At 39.6% G+C, this 21,081-nt stretch overlaps 1 long non-coding RNA gene across 1 annotated transcript in view; it reads left to right on the top strand.

The window, feature by feature from the left end:
• Nucleotides 1-5,971: 5,971 nt before the first annotated feature.
• LOC125961781 (uncharacterized) overlaps nucleotides 5,972-21,081 on the top strand; it is a 61,088-nt gene continuing 45,978 nt past the window's right edge. The window contains exon 1 of the long non-coding RNA XR_007472782.1: nucleotides 5,972-6,118. This is a non-coding gene — a long non-coding RNA (uncharacterized LOC125961781). The remainder of the gene's footprint in view (nucleotides 6,119-21,081) is intronic.

Here is a 21,081-nt window from a genome sequence, read left to right as displayed (position 1 = left end):
CTGATAGGTCCTACAAATGCAAGCCCCCCTGGTCCCCAGAGCCAGACAATCAAGGGGTGCATCTCCTGGGTTGCATCTGCAAAAGCCAGGCGTCAGATGTGCATACAGGCTCCTTCCGGGTAGAAAACTGTGACTTGGAGGCAGACCTAGGGAGTTGGTGGAGATGCCCCTACCAGACTCCCCAGTCTCCATGGGGGGCAGCAGGTGGCCCCTAGGCATGTGCTAAATTAGGGGCCTGACCCTCAGGCTGCAGATTTTAAGGAATGCAAAGAGACCTCTTTTAGGTAAAAACGAGGAGGTGGGCATTTCTGTCTGCTGCTTCCGCACTTAGCACTGGGGGGCAGCCATGAAGTGTCCTCACAAGCCCATTAACAACTCCTTCTTTCTTTGCGTTAGCTTTGTACCATAAGCCCTGTTGGCTTTTAGAGCTAGGTGTTTTGGGGGCCCATCCCTTAGGTGGACGTTTTAAAAGCTAGGGCACTAGATGTTGCGTCGAAACCCCTTGCTCCCCAGGGAGAAGCTGGGAGTTGTGAGTTCCCTCCTGACTGTATGTCACTGCACCGGAGGTGGGGTTTCTGATGAAAGTTTCAACCTTTCCTACCCGTTTTGATGTGGATTTTTTTTCTCATTTGCCTGATGTGGAGGAGTTGTCCAGCTAGTTTTTGCATTTCTTTCAGAGGGAATTGTTCTGTGTGGAGCTGCAGATTTGAGGTGTCCATGGGAGGAGGTGAATTCAGGAATCTCCTGTGTTGCCGTCTTGGACTGGAACTCTCCGTCCGTTTACTTGTAGAATTTCCCTTTCTCTCTGAAATTCCTCACCTCTTCACCCATCAGATCCCTCTTTTCCTATAGATTCTTTAGCATATTTCTTTTATTTATTTAAGAATCCCTGACTGCTGATTCTAACATCTGGTCATTGCAGGGCCTGTTTATAATAACTGCTTTTTAACTGTTCAGAAATTGTGGGTCACATTTTCTTGCTTCTTTGCATAGCTAATATTTTTTATTTGTATATTGAGTATTGTAAAGGCTACATTATAGGAGCTCTGAATTCTTTCATCTTTCTCTGAAAAGTGTTGTTTTTTTGTTGTAGGCAGTAAGTCCTAAGACATAGCCATTAGTTTTAAATGTGGCCCTTTATTGTATGGTGACTCTTCTGGTACTCAATGGAAAACCCGAAGTATTTACCAGTTCCCTCTCATTTGGCATGACTTGAACTCCAAACGCTGCCTCTCAAGAAGAGAAAGATGCTGAAATCTCTGCCCAGGTCGTTTAGGCTCTACCTTCTGCTGCTTTCTGCTGTTTCTTGGACTCTCAGCTTAGGTCTGCACAGTTAAGGAGCTAGTCAAGGATTTGAGAGGAGTTTTGCACAGATTTGGGGACCCCTTCCTTTGGCTGCCTCGTTGCTAGGATTCCTCCTCTTAATTCCCAGCCCCGAACTCTGACCTCTGAATCCTTGGCCTGACGAACCTGTCCCTTTCTACTTGAGCTCCATTTCCTGTGTGCAGCACAGTTAGTGGAGCCGTTAGATGAGAAGTCAGTAAATTTAGATCAACCCAGCCTGCTTCCCCTCTTTTAAGGCTGAGATCGCCTGTGACATCTGCCTGTGTTTGGTCATGCTTGTGTCCAGAAATTCTAACTATTATTAGGAGGAGATCAGTCTGATACAACCTATTCTGTCACTGCTGGAAATGGAACCTCAGTTTGCTAATATTGTTTGGAAGTTTGCATTTATGTTCATGAATGATATTAGCCTATAATTTTTCTTTCTTGTAATGTCTTTGTTAAGTTTGGGGATCAAATTTATTCTGACCTCACTGAGTGTATGGAGAAGTATTCCCACTTTTTTTAATTCCATGGAGGAGTTTCTCTTACGTTGGTGGTTTTTTCTTCTCTAAATTTGAGTAGAACTTATTAGTTAAGGCATTTGGGGTTAGACTTTTTCTTTATGGAAAGTTTTCAAATTACGGATCACAGAGCTGTCTCCCCAGTCCTGGGCCTCAGTTTCCCTTCCTGTGTAGACAGGTACCATGAGATCCTCCAGACTTGTCTCTCTGGATCTCTCACCATCTATAGAGTTGTGAATTCACTTCCCGGACTTACTCTTAGTCCAGGATCCAATCTTTTCAACTAAATGTATTCAGGAAGCCTTCAACTCTGTAGAAACATAAAAAGATTTTTTCTAAACGCCACAATGACTTTATGCAAAGCGGATGCTGCCAGCCTCTTTGACTTAACCTCACCCTCCGCTCTCCTCAGGAATGTCAGGAAGGTGCACATCGAAGCTCTAAGTGTATGTCTGTTGTGTTTCCTTCGATTCATTGTAAAGGCCTCTATTTTTCTGTCGTTCGATTTGCTTCTCTTTTCTGTTCCCAAAGTTGAGCATCTTCTAAAAAGTATCTCCAAAAAGCATGACTGGACATTTATATGTTCTGGAATCTAAATGTTTGTGGTTGACCTAAGAGAATGCAGAAGTAAAGTCACCTCTACGGGTTTTGCTGATGGGAGATTTTGGGTTCAGATGGTCCAGGAGCAGCGTGATGACATCACTGATCACCTTGGAGACGACTGTGGTAGATGGGGCTGGTGGCCTGCTGATAATAACTCCCGATCATATCATTGCTTCTCCTCTGCTTTTTATGTTTATATGTATAATTGATGCTCGAACAACATGGGGGCTAGGGGTGCCGACCCTCCGCATAGTCGAAAACCTGCCAGAAGTTTACAGTCAGCTCTCTGTATCTGTGGTTCTGAATCTGAGCACCAACCGTAGATTGTGTAGTACTGTAGTACATATTTGCTGAAAAAAATGCACGTCCAAGTTCAGTCCTGGGCAGTTCAAGCTGTGTTGTTCAACGGTCAGCTGTATTCTCTTTATCTACCAGCTGTTTCTTTTTTCCCCCAGCTGTTCCTTTTAAAGACAAATATTAGATCTACCTATAGAAGTAACAACCTTTTATTTTACTATAATCTTGAGTATTAGATAATCTAAGTTCTTATGACTATATGTAAGATAAAATACCCATCGATATGGGGGTTCTTCTATATGTACAATTAGCATATGTGTACGCATCAGTCAGGAAAGGCACTGCTCGGGTGACAAAGTGTCCACACGTCTCAGTGATGCTTACAGACCACAGGGTGACAATGAGTCAATGGGGACGGTCTCTGTCTCATGATAGCTTCGCTCAGAGACCCAGACTGATGCCACCTCCACCCTCTGGGACAGTCTCTGCTGTCACACAGGGGGAAGGACATTTGGAAAATCATGCTCAGGTCTTAAAGCTTCTGACTGGACCTGGCACGTGATGCTCCCATTCATGTGTCCTTGGCCAAAGCGAATCCGGAGGCCCTGCCTGACTGTCCAGGCCTTGGGGGATGCAGGAGAGCTGGAGCTGTGATCACACGAATGACTATTTCAGTGTGATTCACAAGTTAAGAGCAGGGGAGCACCCAAGGCTTTCCTGCACTGGTTCTAAAGCACTGGTCCTGGGAGTAAACAGTCCCTTTCATCTCATTCTGAAATTGTAACAGAGATACAGTACAGTGGACTAGTAAGTGTAACTGAGAAAATGCAGTGGTGTAATAATCACTACACGATTCCCCGAAAGCAGTTCTTTTTATGTCTAAAGCCACCGAGGTCTTCCCTCTGTCATCGCAGTAAGAGAACTCAGACCTGTTCTCAGATAGTGGCTTCAGAATTATGTGAACAGAGCATCACTCTCACGCACGGGCTCTGCTCTTCACAGGCATCTCCCCCTTCACGCTTCCTTCCCGGTTCTCAGCTCTGTGATACGTTACTGCCTTTGTTAGTGAAGTATTTAGACAGGGAAACATCACCAGGTAGAGCAAGGATAAAACCAGAGAGTAACAGCCACCGAAATTGCAGCAGTGAAGTGCTGCTCACCTGTGCCTAAAAATAGCGCAGTTGAGTAAATGCATGGAAGTTAGCAGCTCTGCGGAGCTAGCCGGGGAGCGTTCAGTGAAGGACTAGATTCCAGTATGACCTGACGACACATCCAGGAGGACGAGGTGCAGGCCTGGGACCTTGCCTTGTCTAGGGGTGGTCGTCACTCCTGTTGACCAGTCTTGGGCACTGCGTCAGCCCACATGCAGCCTACCTACAGCAGAACCTCCTCCGTGGGCCCTCGGGAGGCCACACAGGTGTTGAGATACTGACACCTCTGAAGTCTTGGGAAACAGCACAAGCTCTGGGGTGGCCAGAGGCCCTGCACCTCTGTCAGCCAGCTACGCACATGTCACTACTTGCTGTGCTTACCTTGCTGGGAAACACTGACCTATAGCTCTGCTTTTGTCGCTTTTCAACCACTGCTGTAGTGTTGACTCAGAGATGTTTGAGTTTTATGAATTTACGCAGCCCTCCAGTGAAGGACCGCGGTGCTTCTCCTGGAACACTGGGTTTCTACATTCAGCTGTGCCTTCAGACTCTGGGTCTGTGTCTTGCGGGCTCCTGCCCCCCTCCGCCCCCCTAATCACCCAGGACATAGAATTCAGCTTCTTTACCGTTTTCCGCAAGAGGCCGACCAATCTTCTTTGCTGAAGATTTGGAGGGTCCGGGTCGGGGCTCAGCACCTTAGATCTCTCAAAGCGAACTCTCCTTATTTTGCAGGTATTTTCTGTGGCGTCTGTTCTACCGTGCTCCCCTGTCCCCAGGGTGAGGGTGCAATTTCTCCCTCTCCAATTCCCAAATGCAAACTCCCCATCCTTTATCAATCAGAACAAACATTTTAAAAAGCAATTCTTGCTGATCAGTCCCTTGCAGTTTATCTGCCATTCCAAGTTTTTATCAAGCCACCTCTGTTAAACAAGTTCCCTGACAAGAACTCTGGTGAACCCAGTCAGCTAAATAAGATTCGTGTGTTTTGGATCATTCAGGGATCATTTGAGATGACTTCCTGATTGTTCTTGGCTTTACGAGATGTTTCTTGGCCTGCAAATGAAGTGCTCCTGCCTTAAAAAAACACAACAGCGCAAAAACCACCCCAAAACAAAAAAGCACGTGTAACGTGAATAATGTCCATCAGAGGGCGCACCAGCCCACACACTTGAGCTGTAACTTGAGATTCCGGCTCCAGCTTCCTCTCAATCTTTGTCGGACAAAAGAAGGTGGAATTCTCAGGGATACAAGTGTTACATAAGGTATATACATTAAGAGAAGGTTAAATACATTACTGTGGTTATTTTTTATGTAGAACATAAAGTTGAGTTTAGTAAAAGAAAGAGAGAGAATTGCTGATGTGAAATTTGCAGCAGTTGTTTCCAAAGGGCCTGATGCAGGATGCGCAGAGCAGGGGTGCGTGGGCAGGCGAAGGCTATTGGCTCATGCTGTGGCCCCAATTTTGTCTCCATGTATATTATTATTACTGCTACTACTACTACTACAGTTTTGGGCAGAGGAGTTTAATTACCTGCTAGACCATCCACATGGAAAAACACGGTGAAGGAATGGAAACAAGGGTCGTAAACTTAGAAGCAAGGCAGACACTTGTGGACCAGTTTAGGTTTAGACATTCACCAGATTGGACTATTTTTTAACATTTAACATAAAACATTTTACCACAAGAACAAAGCAGTGTATTAAAACTGACTTCCAGAATTGTGCAAATTATTTTTTAAACACATAATTTCCCCCGCATTTCTTTAACTGTCAATTTGGGGAGAGGGCAAATTTACCCCAGATACCAAAATTTCATTTTAGAACTTAGTTTATACTTATATTACAGAGTGCCCTATATTGATACCCTTCTCTAAGCCCTGGGTTTATATCTTCCCTTTAAAATGTGTAAGTACCTTTTAATTAAACTGTCATTCTCAAAGATCTTCTGGAGAAACAATTATGAATTAAACACCTATAACTTCATCTTCCTTTCAGTTATAATGTAGCATTTATCATCTAACCTACAGGGGTCTATCAAGTGAGTAAGGCTGAGTCTCTTGTTTCCTCAGAATACCTGACTGCAACACCTGAGGTACCAGCTGCTCTACTTCTTCATTAATTACTCCTTGTTTGGGAAGATTCTCACACAAAATCATTTTGGAGCCCACGGTCTGACCAGTTTCAAGTGACTGAGATTGCCATGCACTGATACTCTTGAAGGTATTTTTCAAATATATCCTTTCTTTACATTCACTGTGTGTTTAACATTTTCTTGAAATTCACACACCTTTCTCTGCTGAAGATGCTGGTGTCTCTGAAAAGGTCTGATTGCTTTCTTCATTCTTGAGTGTAAGATGTTTTACTGCACTGTAACAGGAGTATGAAGGGAGGACCTTGTTTTCCTCGGTAGTCCTCCAAGGGTTCACTCGCAGGGTGTTTTCTTTCTTTCTTTTTTTTCCCTTTTTTCTTATTTATTTATTTAAAAAATTGGAGTAGAGCTGATTAACAGTGCTGTGACAGGGCACTTTCTGAACTGCTGCTGGGGGCGTAGATCAATCGGCTAAGGCCTGGGCGGTGCTGAGTCCCATGGACTTTGCATCTTGAAACTGCAATCTTGGTTCACCTCGAGGGAAGGGAGCTTCCTTCTCCACAGCCCCAGCTCCTGGAGGGGGAGTCCAGCTCTAAGTCATCCAGGCTGCTTTTCTCAGCATCCCATCTTCCCCGGAGCACAGAGAGCTGGGGAGCAGCCTGGCCAGGCACCGTCCCATCCCAGTGGGGGGCACTCGGTGGGCACCCGTGTACATCAGTGTCGCAGGGCTGCCATGACAAATTACTGCAAATTGAGTGGCTTACGATCACAGAAATGTATTCTCATGGTTCTGGAGCCCAGAAATCAAGGTGTCCCCAGGGTTGTTCCTTCTGGCGGCCCTGAGGGAGAATCCACTCCCCGCCTCTCTCCCAGCCTCCGGCAGTGGCCCTCCGTCCTCTCTGTCCCTTGCCTTGTAGGTGCATCACTCCAGTCCCTGCCTTTGTACTCACATCACCTTCTTCTCTGTGTCCCTGTGTCCTCTCCTTTTCTGTCTCTTCTAAGGATACTCTTACTGGATTGTGGGACCACCTAATCCAGGATGATCTTATCTTGAACCTCACATTAATTACATCTGCAAAGACCTTATTCCAAATAAAGTCGCATTCTGAGGTTCAGGGTAGACATGAATTTTGGGGGGACATTATTCAACCCAGTACACCACATATATAATTCTGCCTACCTGGGGCTGACATGCCCTCTTAGAGGCATCCAAACCACTTCGAGGATGATTGCTCTAACAGGCCCGCACTTTTTTGCAAATTTGAGATTATTTAGATTGTGAAATACTTGTTATGGAAATGTTTAAGTTGGAAATCCATTCATGTCACCAAAGAAATTTTATCATTACACTTATCAATGAAAGAAAAGAAAAAGACATTAAAATTGAAAACAGACTTTCATTTATGTTAAAATCTGTGCCTAGTTGTAAAGCAATACAAATTTTGTATATTAGTGCAAATATGTTTTTTATCAATGGTGGTCATCAAGAATTAGCTTCAACCATTTTTAAAGGTCTTGATCAGGGATTGCATATAGACATTTCAAGTATGAAGTCCTGTATTAAAAAATTGTATTAGCAGGAAAAAACTTAGAAGTACATTAAATATTTGAAAATACTTTTGGAAGCTTAAATTTAGCATTTAATGTCATTCCAAATACTGTATAGATTTTATAATAATTTTGTACTATAAAGAAGATATCATGATTTTTTTTTTTACCAACTTCCACATAGCTGCTTCTAAATCCTCTCTAGTTTGTCTCAGAGTATAGGACAATTTTTTTGCTATGTGAGTCATAACTTGAAAAAGATGTAACACATCGGCTTGAGAACTTTCTATGCATAAGCAAATGCATGTATTTGTTCATGTGTATACATATATAACATACATTTAGCATATATATTTATAAATTATATTTATGTAAAACCATATGTTAATATATTTTGTATTGTAAACATTTATAAAAGTCTACATGTTTACACAAGTGGAATGATAGTACACATATAATGCAAAAACTGGCCCTTTTTCTTTAAACAGAAAATTTAGTTATCTTTTTTTAAATTTATTTTTTATACAGCAGGTTCTTATTAGTCATCCATTTTATACATGTCAGTGTATACATGTCAATCCCAATCTCCCAATTTATCCCACTACCACCCCCGCCACTTCACCCTTTGGTGTCCATATGTTTGTTCTCTACATTTGTATCTCAATTTCTGCCCTGCAAACCGGTTCATCTGTACCATTTTCTATGTTCCACATATATGCGTTAATATACGATATTTGTTTTTCTCTTTCTGACTTACTTCACTCTGTATGACAGTCTCTAGATGCATCCACGTCTCTACAAGTGACCCAACAGCGTTCCTTTTTATGGCTGAGTAATATTCCATTGTATATATGTACCACGTCGTCTTTTTTTTTTTTTTTTTGCGGTATGCGGGCCTCTCACTGTTGTGGCCTCTCCCGTTGCGGAGCACAGGCTCTGGACGCGCAGGCTCAGCGGCCATGGCTCACGGGCCCAGCCGCTCCGCAGCATGTGGGATCTTCCCGGACCGGGGCATGAACCCGTGTCCCCTGCATCAGCAGGCACACTCTCAACCACTGCGCCACCAGGGAAGCCCTGTACCACATCTTCTTTATCCATTCATCTGTCGATGGGCATTTAGGTTGCTTCCATGTCCTGGCTATTGTAAATAGTGCTGCAGTGAACACTGGGGTGCATGTCTCTTTTTGTATTATGGTTTTCTGTGGGTATATGCCCAGTAGTGGGATTGCTGGATCATATGGTAATTCTATGTTTAGTTTTTTAAGGGACCTCCATACTGTTCTCCATACTGGCTGTATCAATTTACATTCCCACCAACAGTGCAAGAGGGTTCCCTTTTCTCCACACCCTCTCCAGCATTTGTTGTTTGTAGATTTTCTAATGATGCCCATTCTAACTGGTGTGAGGTGATACCTCACTGTAGTTTTGATTTGCATTTCTCTAATAATTAGTGATGTTGACTAGCTTTTCATGTGCTTCTTGCCCATTTCTATGTCTTCTTTGGAGAAATGTCTATTTAGGTCTTCTGCCCATTTTTGGATTGAGTTGTTTGTTTTTTTAATATTGAGCTGCATGAGCTGTTTATATATTTTGAAGATTAATCTTTTGTCCATTGCTTCATTTGCAAATCTTTTCTCCCATTCTGAGGGTTGTCTTTCGTCTTGTTTATGGTTTCCTTTGCTGTGCAAAAGCTTTGAAATTTCATTAGGGCCCATTTGTTTATTTTTGTTTTTATTTCCATTACTCTAGGAGGTGGATCAAAAAATATCTTGCTGTGATTTATGTCAAAGAGTGTTCTTCCTATGTTTTCCTCTAAGAGTTTTATAGTGCCTGGTCTTACATTTAGGTCTCTAATCCATTTTGAGTTTATTTTTGTGTATGGTGTTAGGGAGTGTTCTAATTTCATTCTTTTAAACGTAGCTGTCCAGTTTTCCCAGCACCACTTATTGAAGAGACTGTCTTTTTTCCATTGTATATCCTTGCCTCCTTTGTCATAGATTAGTTGACCATAGGTGCATGGGTTTATCTCTGGGCTTTCTATCTTGTTCCATTAATCTATATTTCTGTTTTTGTGCCAGTACCTTATTGTCTTGATGACCGTAGCTTTGTAGTATAGAATGAAGTCAGGGAGTCTGATTCCTCCAGCTCCACTTTTTTCCCTCAAAAATGCTTTGGCTATTCGGGGTCTTTTTTTGTCTCCATACAAATTTTAAGATTTTTTATTGTAGTTCTGTAAAAAATGCCATTGGTAATTTGATAGGGATTGCATTGAATCTGTCGATTGCTTTGGGTAGTATAGTCATTTTCACAATATTGATTCTTCCAATGCAAGAATGTGGTATATCTCTCCACCTGTTGGTATCATCTTTAATTTCTTTCATCAGTGTCATAGTTTTCTGCATACAGGTCTTTTGTCTCCCTAGGTAGGTTTATTCCTAGGTATTTTATTCTTTTTGTTGCAATGGTAAATGGGAGTGTTTCCTTAATTTCTGTTTCAGATTTTTCATCATTAGTATAGGAATGCAAGAGATTTCTGTGCATTAATTTTGTATCCTGTTACTTTACCAAATTCATTGATTAGCTCTAGTAGTTTTCTGGTGGCATCTTTAGGATTTTCTATGTTTAGTATCATGTCATCTGCAAACAGTGACAGTTTTACTTCTTCTTTTCCAATTTGTATTCCTTTTATTTCTTTTTCTTCTCTGATTGCCGTGGCTAGGACTTCCAAAACTATGTTGAATAATAGTGGTGAGAGTGGACATCCTTGTCGTGTTCCTGATCTTAGAGGAAATGCTTTCAGTTTTTCACCATTGAGAATGATGTTTGCTGTGGGTTTGTTGTATATGGCCTTTATTATGTTGAGGTAAGTTCCCTCTATGCCCACTTCCTGGAGAGTTTTTATCATAAATGCGTGTTGAATTTTGTCAAAAGCTTTTTCTGCATCTATTGAGATGATCATATGGTTTTTATTCTTCAATTTGTTAATATGGTGTATCACGTTGATTGATTTGCGTATATTGAAGAATCCTTGCATCTCTGGGATAAATCCCACTTGATCATGGTGTATGATCCTTTTAATGTGTTGTTGGATTCTGTTTGCTAGTATTTTGTTGAGGATTTTTGCATCTATATTCATCAGTGATATTGGTCTGTAATTTTCTTTTTTTGTAGTATCTTTGCCTGGTTTTGGTATCAGGGTGATGGTGGCCTCATAGAATGAGTTTGGGAGTTTTCCTTCCTCTGCAGTTTTCTGGAAGAGTTTGAGAAGGATGGGTATTAGCGCTTCTCTAAATGTTTGATGGAATTCACCTGTGAGGCCATCTGGTCCTGGACTTTTGTTTGTTGGAAGATTTTTAATCACAGTTTCAATTTCATTACTTGTGATTGGTCTGTTCATATTTTCTATTTCTTCCTGGTTCAGGCTTGGAAGGTTATACCTTTCTAAGAATTGGTCCATTTCTTCCAGGTTGTCCATTTTATTGGCATATAGTTGCTTATGGTAATCTCTCATGATCTTTTATATTTCTGCAGCATCAATTGTTACTTCTTTTTCATTTCTAATTCTATTGATCTGAGTCTCTTCCGTTTTTTTCTTGATGAGTCTGGCTAATGGTTTATCAATTTTGTTTATCTTCTCAAAGAACCAGATTTTAGTTTTATTGATCTTTGCTATAGTTTCCTTCATTTCTTTTTCATTTTTTTCTGATCTGATCTTTATGATTTCTTTCCTTCTGCTAACTTTGGGTTTTGTTTGTTCTTCTTTCTCTAGTTCCTTTAGGTGTAACGTTAGATTGTTTATTTGAGGTTTTTTTTGTTTCTTGAGGTAGGCTTGTATAGCTATAAACTTCCCTCTTAGAACTGCTTTTGCTGTATCCCATAGGTTTTGGATTGTTGTGCTTTCATTGTCATTTGTCTCTAGATATTTTTTATTTCCTCTTTGATTTCTTCAGTGATCTATTGGTTATTTAGTAACGTATTGTTTAGCCTCCATGTGTTTGTGCTTTTTACGTTTTTTTCCCTGTAATTGATTTCTAATCTCATAGCGTGTGGTCAGAAATGATGCTTGGTATGATTTCAGTTCTTAAATTTACTAAGGCTTGATTTGTGACCCAAAATGTGATCTATCCTGGTGAATGTTCCATGCACACTTGAGAAGAAAGTGTAATCTGCGGTTTTGGGTAGAATGTCCTATAAATATCAGTTAAATCTATCTAGTCTATTGTGTCATTTAAAGTTTGTGTTTCCTGATTAATTTTCTGTTTAGATGATCTGTCCATTGGTGTAAGTGAGGTGTTAAAGTCCCCCACTATTATTGTGTTACTGTCGATTTCCTCTTTTACAGCTGTTAGCAGTTGCCTTATGTATTGAGGTGCTCCTATGTTGGGTGCATATATATTTATAACTGTTATATCTTATTCTTGGATTGATCCCTTGATCATTATGTAGGGTCCTTCCTTGTGTCTTGTAACATTCTTTATTTTAAAGTCTATTTTATCTGATATGAGTATTGCTACTCCAGCTTTCTTTTGATTTCCATTTGCATGAAATATCTTTTTCCATCCCCTCACTTTCAGTCTGTATGTGTCCCTAGGTCTGAAGTGAGTCTCTTGTAGACAGCATATACATGGGTCTTGTTTCTGTATCCATTCAGCAAGCCTGTGTCTTTCGGTTGGAGCATTTAATCCATTCACATTTAAGGTAATTATCGATATGTATGTTCCTGTGACCATTTTCTTAATTGTTTTGGGTTTGTTTTTGTAGGTCCTGTTCCTCTCTTGTGTTTCCCACTTAGAGAAGTTCCTTTAGCATTTGTTGTAGAGCTGGTTTGGTGGTGCTGAATTCTCTTAGCTTTTGCTTGTCTGTAAAGCTTTTGATTTCTCCATCGAATCTGAATGAGGTCCTTGACGGGTAGAGTAATCTTGGTTGTAGGTTCACCCCTTTCATCACTTTAAGTATATCATGCCACTCCCTTCTGACTTGTAGAGTTTCTGCTGAGAAATCAGCTGTTAACCTTATGGGAGTTCCCTTGTATGTTATTTGTCTTTTTACCCTTGCTGCTTTCAATAATTTTTCTTTATCTTTTATTTTTGCCAGTTTGATTGCTATGTGTCTCGGCGTGTTTCTCCTTGGGTTTATCCTGTATGGGACTCTCTGCACTTCCTGGACTTGGGTGGCTATTTCCTTTCCCATGTTAGGGAAGTTTTCAACTATAATCTCTTCAAATATTTTCTTGGGTCCTTTCTCTCTCTTCTCTCCTTCTGCGACCCCTATAATGTGAATGTTCTTGCGTTTAATGTTGTCCCAGAAGTCTCTTAGGCTGTCTTCATTTCTTTTCATTCTTTTTTCTTTTTTCTGTTCCACAGCAGTGAATTCCACCATTCTGTCTTCCAGGTCACTTATCCATTCTTCTGCCTCAGTTATTCTGCTATTGATTCTTTCTAGTGTGTTTTTCATTTCAGTTATTGTATTGTTCATCTCTGTTTGTTTGTTCTTTAATTCTTCTAGGTCTTTGTTAAACTTTTCTTGCATCTTCTTGATCTTTGCCTCCATTCTTTTTCTGAGGTCCTGGATCATCTTCACTATCATTATTCGGAATTCTTTTTCTGGAAGGTTGCTTATCTCCACTTCATTTGGTTGTTTTTCTGGGATTTTACCTTGTTCCTTCATCTGGTGCATAGCCCTCTGCCTTTTCATCTTGTCTATCTTTCTGTGAATGTGGTTTTTGTTCCACAGGCTGCAGGATTGTAGTTCTTCTTGCTTCTGCTGTCTGCCTTCTGGTGGATGAGGCTATCTAAGAGGATTAATGGGAGGGACTGGTGGTGGGTAGAGCTGGCTGTTGCTCTAGTGGGCAGAGCTCAGTAAAACTTTAGTCCGCTTGTCCGCTGTTGGGTGGGGCTGGGTTCCCTCCCTGTTGGTTGTTTGGCCTGAGGTGACCCAACATTGGAGCCTACCCGGGCTCTTTGGTGGGGCTAATGGCAGACTGTGGGAGGGCTCACACCAAGGAGTACTTCCCAGAACTTCTGCTGCCAGTGTCCTTGTCCTCATGGTGAGGCACAGCCACCCCATGCCTTTGCAGGAGACCCTCCAACACTAGCAGGTAGGTCTGGTTCAGTCTCCTATGGGGTCATTGCTCCTTCCCCTGGGTCCCGATGTGCACACTAATTTGTGTGTGCCCTCCAAGAGTGGAGTCTCTGTTTCCCCCAGTCCTGTTGAAGTCTTGCAATCAAATCCCACTAGCCTTCAAAGTCTGATTATCTAGGAATTCCTCTTGCTGTTGCCGGACCTCCAGGTTGGGAAGCCTGACGTGGGGCTCAGAACCTTCACTCCAGTGGGTGGGCTTCTGTGGTATAAATGTTCTCCAGTTTGTGAGTCATCCACCCAGCAGTTATGGTATTTGATTTTATTGTGATTGTGCCCCTCCTGCTGTCTCATTGCGGCTTCTCCTTTGTCTTTGCATGTGGGGTATCTTTTTTGTTGAGTTCCTGTGTCTTCCAGTCGATGATCATTCAGCAGTTAGTTGTGGTTCTGGTGTTCTCGAAAGAGGGAGTGAGAGCATGTCCTTCTACTCCTCCATCTTGAACCAATCTCTAGTTATCTTGTCTTATAAGTATGCATAGAACTATGTTATTTTAAAAAATGGCTGCACAATGTTCCATATGGTATAGCTGTATCAATGCCCTATAATTTATTTTGTCAGTCTCCTATTAATAACATTTAGATTATTTCCAAATTTATTTCATTTTTGCTATCACCAATAATGCTGCAGTGATTATTTGTGTAGAAATATCATTATAAATCCCTAGGAGTGGAATTATGGCATCAAAAGCTATGTGATTTAAATTTTTGATGGATGCAGTAGTTCCCCCTTACCCACAGGGGATACATTCCAAGACCCTCAGAGGATGTCTGAAACCACAGATAGTACCAAACCCCATATACACTATGCTTTATCTTATACATACGTATTGATGATAAAGTTTAGTTTATAAATTAGGCAGAGTAAAGAATTAACAATAACAATATAAAATTATTTTATAACTACTAATAAAATAGAACAATTATAACAATGCCCTGTATGTAACACAAGTTATGCGAATATGGTCTTTCTCTCTCAAAATACCTTATCGTCCTGTATTCACCCTTCTTCTTGTGATGATGTGAGGCGATAAAATGCCGACATGATGAGATGAAGTGAAGTGAGTGACCGTAGGCACAGTGACGTAGCATTGGGCTCCTACCAGCCTTCTGCCAGTGCATCAGAAGGAGAATCATTGAGCTGTGATGCTGTTGGTGGTTGGACGTCAGGTGTAGACGATGTTGATTGTTGGGGCTCCTGCATAAGACGGAGCAGCGTGAGATTTCATAATGTTAATCAAAACGGCTTGCAATTTAAAACTGATGAATAGTTTATTTGGTATTTTTGGACTGCAGTTGACCCGGAAAGTGAAGGCACGCGTGAGGGGGGATGGGTGAGCTTTGAAATTACCAGCAAACTTTGGCACCAATGTACACTCTCACAGTTTAAGGGGGAGCCTGTTTTCCCACCCGGTTTCCAACAGTCTTTTTAAAGTGTTGATCTGAGAGATGGAAAGTGCTGTTTCCTTTCTTTCTTTAATTATAGGTGGGAAAATAAAAGGGAGAAATGAGAAATGAGATTGCTCATACTAAATAATTCAGTCAACAGTCACCTGTAGGAGATAACATAAGAACTTCAGAGAGACTTAGCTCTTAATTGTTCCATGAGTCAGTAAAAAAAAAAAAAAAAAAAGGAAATTATACGTTTGATGGGAAAACCAACTTTGCTTTCACTTCAAGAGTGCTTTAGCCATTATTATAATGGACACTGACAGTGAACGTGGCGCCTGTCATGCTGGAAGAGCAAGTTATAGAACTCAGATCACGGGACTGAGAGCTAGGAGACCCGGAGAATAGTTATATATGTAATTGGTCTCATGTCATCATCTTTTGTATAATTAGTAGTGTGATTGGGGCAAATCATTGAACCATTTAGCCCTTCTGTGTCTATTTCCTCGTGTGTGTAAAGAATAAGGTTAGGATCTTGAGACCTAAAGAAATGTGAATTTAGGAATGTCTAAATTGAATAAATATTGCTATTGATGAGGATTTCCAAAATTTTCCTATCCTATTTCTCCAGTAGGTGGTGATATTATAACATTCAAAATAGTTACTGATCTAGTAACTAACTGCAATTCTCCCCTTAGGATTCATTTTAGAAATATATTCTTTGCCATTGTAGTAAAATTTTAGTGTTATATACAAAGAGTACATTTATGAAATGTATTATGTTACATTTAATATATTTGCTTAGGGTATCAATCGATTGTTCATTTGTTCTTTTAATGTCTATGAAATCAGACTCCAAATCTAATTACCTCAGACATGACTTCCAATCTGTTATAGTTTCTTTAATTCAGTTAATTTTATAAATAGTTTCAGTTTTAATTAATCCATTTAATTAGAAGACTAAGAGTGGAAATAGATTGAACTTTGTTTATTTTACTGAAACTGTAAAAATACTGTATAAGAAGTTATTTGAAGGAGAGCCTCAAGTAAGGTCTCTGGATATCTTTTTAGAAAGTCAACATTTACTAATTGTATAATTATACAGAAAATCAAGGACATCAACCCAAAAAGTGAAATTTCACCAGAGTTGCAAGATTTTAGCATAATTTAAAAAAATCAATTTCATACATACATTAATGACATAGAGTTAGACAGAAAATAAAATGTCAACATGTTATGTAATAACAGCAACAATAGCTTTGCATAAATGGATAGTGATTTATCTTTTAACATAAAATATATATTAAAGAAATACAATAAAACCTTATTGGGAAAAATAAAGGAAGACACATAATTACAGGGATTAAATATAGTAAACATGAAAATACTATTCTACGTTAAACATAGATTAAACATAAATATTTGTTAAGAGCCTGTATGGAACATTTTATACAACTTGATAAGTTAACAGTGAAAATCTTTTGGAAAAATCAGCAAGCAAGTACATAAAATATATTTTTTAAGATCATAATAATAGACTTACTCTGTAAAATTTTAAAACACTTTACGAAACTTTTGTCAAAATTAAATAGTAACTGGAGAATAATGTTAAAAGTGATCTTGGAAATAAAAAAAGATTTAGAAATGATTACGATAAAGCTGTCTTATTCCCCAAATGTGGCATGCTTACAGATCCTTATATCATATAAAAATATCTATGTTAATACAAAACACTTATACAAGAATTGACCCTGCTGAATGCCACTGATAAATAACCAACACTGGTCCTTAATATGTAGGTTAGAAGACCTAGAATCATTGTGTGCTACTTAGAAGAAAATCTTTGAAATTTTGCTTTATCTTTAAAAAAAAAAAGATTTAGGTTAAGAATTAGGAATCACAGAAAGAATTGTTACACACTGTTTTTTTAGCAAGACGTGTAATCTTACTGTAAAATTTTAAAGTAGGGTGGCAATACTGAGTTGATTTAGGAGGTATTACCTGAAATGAAGGATAGGGGATGAGATAGAGACTGTAAATTTCAATTTTCTTTTCTTACAGAATGAATAAATCCAAACTCTCAAAACCCTTCCTATATGAACACCGGAACCCAATAGACTTGGATAAGTGTATCTGAACTCTCATAATCTGGACTCAGGAACTAAATAGATAAAGATAATAAGGGATACTTACATATTATCACAGATTTGAGCAAAACTGAAAGGAGAAAGGAGCCTAAGAAAACCATAGTCTAATTTTGTTAAGTGCAGAGAGGTCTGTGCAGACACAAAAGCGTTCCTCTGTGTCCTGGGCACACAGCTGGACCACTTCTCCCAGCCTGCCCTCAGGTGGGTGTGGCCATGTGGGTGGAAGTCTGTTCAGCCTTTCAAGCCAGCTGGTCAAAACCTCCTGTGTGGCCCCTCACACTTTCCCCCCCGCCTCCCCGCCAAGTGCAGAGGAAGGAATTGGCCAAGGGCTCCATGGCCTAGGGGATGTGTAGAACCACACATGGAAGGAGGCTGGTCCCTTAGCTGATGCTTCCCTGGAATATTTATATTCAACTTTGCATGAATGAAAAATCTCACAGTCAAAATGGGATTCGGGGATTTGTTTTACGGCAACAGGTGCTACTTTTTCTAACTAATACGTTACTGGATTTTTATTTCTATTTGTTAAATTACATTTTTTCTTAGTTTAAATTAATGTATGATTGATATTTTACATGCTACTTTTTTTGCTTAACATTTCCATGAATTTATTTTCATATGTAAAGAATGTTGACATGCTAACCATCTTTAACACCATATTCATATTTCATAGTGGTAATATTCTCTTGTATTTACTTATCAAATCTCGACTCTTTGGCATTAAGTTTCCAATTTTTCACCATAAGTTATGTTTCTTAGTACCTCTGTACCAATTATTTTGGGGGCTTTATTCAAAATGAATTATGTGGTCAAATAAATGAACGATTGAAAAGGATAAATGTGGTCAATGGCTATCACGCAGTCTGTGAATTCCTAAAAGTCACTGCGTTGTGCAAAACTGTGTGATAAAAAACATGACCCACTAAAGAAAAAAATGGTAAGTTGGACTTTATTAAAATTATAAACTTCTGCTCTGTGAAAGACACTGTTGAGAGAATGAAAAGATAAGCCAGATGTCACAAAAATATACAAAGAATTCTTAAAACTCAACAATAAGAAAAGAAGCAACCCAGTTAAAAATGGGCAAAAGATCTGAACAGACACCTCACCAAAGAAGATATACAGATGGCAAATAAGCATATGAAAAGATGCTCAACATCGTATGTTATTAGGGAATTGGAATTAAAACAACAAGATACTACTACATACCAATGAGAATGCCTAAAATCCAAAACACTGACAGCACCCAATGCTGGCCAGGGTGTGGAGCAACAGGAACTCTCATTTACTCCTGAGGGGAATGCAAAGTGGTATAGCCACTTTGGAAGACAGTCTGGCCGTTTCTTGCAAAATTAAACGTGCTCTTACCATGTGATACAGCAATAGTGCTCCTTGAGTTGAAAACTTAATAGCACTCAAATGAACTGAAAATTTATGTCCACCCACAAAGGAAACCTGCACACAAATACTTATAGCAGCTTCATTCATGATTACCCAAACTTGCAAGCCACCAAAATGTCCTTCAGTAGGTGAATGGATAAACAAACTGTGGTACATTCATGCCATGGAATATCATTCAGCAGTAAAATGAAATGAGCTATCAAGTCACAGAAATACATGGCAGAATCTTAAATGCTAAGTGAAAGGGTATAATCCGAAAAAGCTACACACTGTATGAATCCAACTATATGACATTCTGTAAATGGCAAAACTCTGGAGACAGTAAAGAGATTAGTGGTTGCTAGGGGCTCGGGGGGAGGCAGGAATGAATAGGTGGAGCTCAGGGGATTTTTAGGGCAATGAAACTATTCTGTATGACACTGTAATGGGGGATACATGTCATTATACATCTGTCAAAACCCATAGAATATGCAGCACAAAGAGTGAACTATGGACTTCAGTTAATGTACCAATGCTGGCTCATCAAATGTGACAAGCATACCACACTTATATTAGATGCTAATAATAGGGCAGTCGTGTGTTTGGGAGTCTGTGCTTTTTGCTCAGTTTTTCTGTACACGTAAAATTGCTCTAAAAAATAAAGTCTATTAATTAAAAAACAAGCAAACAAAGCAACAAATAAACACCACAGGGCAAAAATGGGATTAGGGACATGACACTCAAATACTTCATGAATGATATGCATGAATTTGACAGAATGATTTAGAAATAATATTTTTAAAACATTAAGCACAGCTTTAAAAAACACTAAAATTGTCAATGTTGGTGTGACAAAGAAGAAACAGTTGGATGTATTTATTGCCGCTCATCTTCATGAGTAATGTGTGTAACATAACTAGGGATGTGGATGTGTGTGTCTTGTTTACCTGGTACATGGAGTTATCTGGTACATAATTGATGGGAGTATATGTGTTTCATGTTTTCCTACCCAGTTTAGCTGGGTGCAGTATTCCTAGTGCTTCTTACAGACAAAAATCACACATAAGGAAATGGGAAATTTGCATTATACTCAAATTGTTCTCAAATTAAATAACTAATTAATTGTGCTAGAAAAATTTTGATTTTCAAAGCAAGCATTGTAACAAAAGGGAGTGTAGTATTAGAAGGCTTATAGAGGGACTTCCCTGGTAGTGCAGTGGTTAAGAATCCGCCTGCCAATGCAGGGGACATGGGTTCGAGCCCTGGTCTGGGAAGATCCCACATGCCATGGAGCAACTAAGCCCGTGTGCCACAACTACTGAGCCCACGAGCCACAACTTCTGAAGCCTGCATGCCTAGAGCCCATGCTCCGCAACAAGAGAAGCCACCACAATGAGAAGCCCGCGCACCGCAACGAAGAGTAGCCCTCGCTTGCTGCAACTAGAGAAAGCCCATGTGCAGCAACGAATACCCAATGCAGCCAGAAATAAGTAAATAAATGAATACATTTATTAAAAAAAAAAAGGAAAGCTTATAGAAAACAGCAGTCTGCTGTTCTACTATTTCTACTCCAGAAGTTCGGCCAACAGAGCTGTGACTTTCCACACTGTTTGTCTGTTTCTTCGGGTAATCAGGTCCATTTTATTAAAAAAAGAAATGCTTAAATTGCTATTTCTTTAGTAGTAATTTTAAAAATTAACTACTGCACAGACTTAAGTTTTGTACACCCCTCACCCCCATGTTCCCCCATGCTTGTGTCAGTCGACATTGTGTGTTATCATGACTTTGTAAATATTGCTTGACATTAAGTCAAGTGGTTTCCTGTGAATATCTTTCCTTTCCTGCAGAGTTTTTGTCTTTAACATTGACTCTTATTATTTGTATTTATTATGGTTGGTCTCACAGCCGTGTGGTGGTAACTGAAATTTATTTGATTTATATTTCTTTCCTGCCTCCAGTGAAATGTGAGCACTGGCATTATTTGTATCAGTTCTGTGTATATTCGGAATGTGAAACTTTTATTAGTTATGTTGTCAGTTTGGGAATTTCGTTGCTTTCTTTTTAAAACATTTATCCGTGTCATTTTACACATCTTTCTATTTTTTTCTGACATATATAGTTTTAGTGTGTGTTTTACACTGTAACTCATTTAGAATGTATTACGGTGTATGATGTGACATTTGGATCTAATTTATTCCTTCTTTGTACCGACATCAGTACTCCAGACATTTCATTGCCAGTGATTTTTCCCTCATTGGCCTTGCTTTATTTGTTTGTTTTTAGAATTACGTCTAGCTCATTGTTCATGTCATTTGTTCTCTCAAAACCTGCACTATTCTCATAGAATTGATGGTTTGTTAATAATGTCTATACTGGGATTTTCTTTCTTCGCAGTTGAACTTTATTTCCTTGAGTATGGTTTTAGTGCTGCTGACTCTGTTTCCCCTAGTATCTCTATTATTTGGTGGTTAGATGACCCCATTCCCCTCCCCCCA

This window comes from Orcinus orca, chromosome 17 (genome assembly GCF_937001465.1).
Source record: "Orcinus orca chromosome 17, mOrcOrc1.1, whole genome shotgun sequence".
Taxonomy (NCBI): Eukaryota; Metazoa; Chordata; class Mammalia; order Artiodactyla; family Delphinidae; genus Orcinus; species Orcinus orca.
The sequence above is the reverse complement of the archived record's forward strand: the minus strand, read 5'-3'. Positions and strand labels throughout refer to the sequence as shown.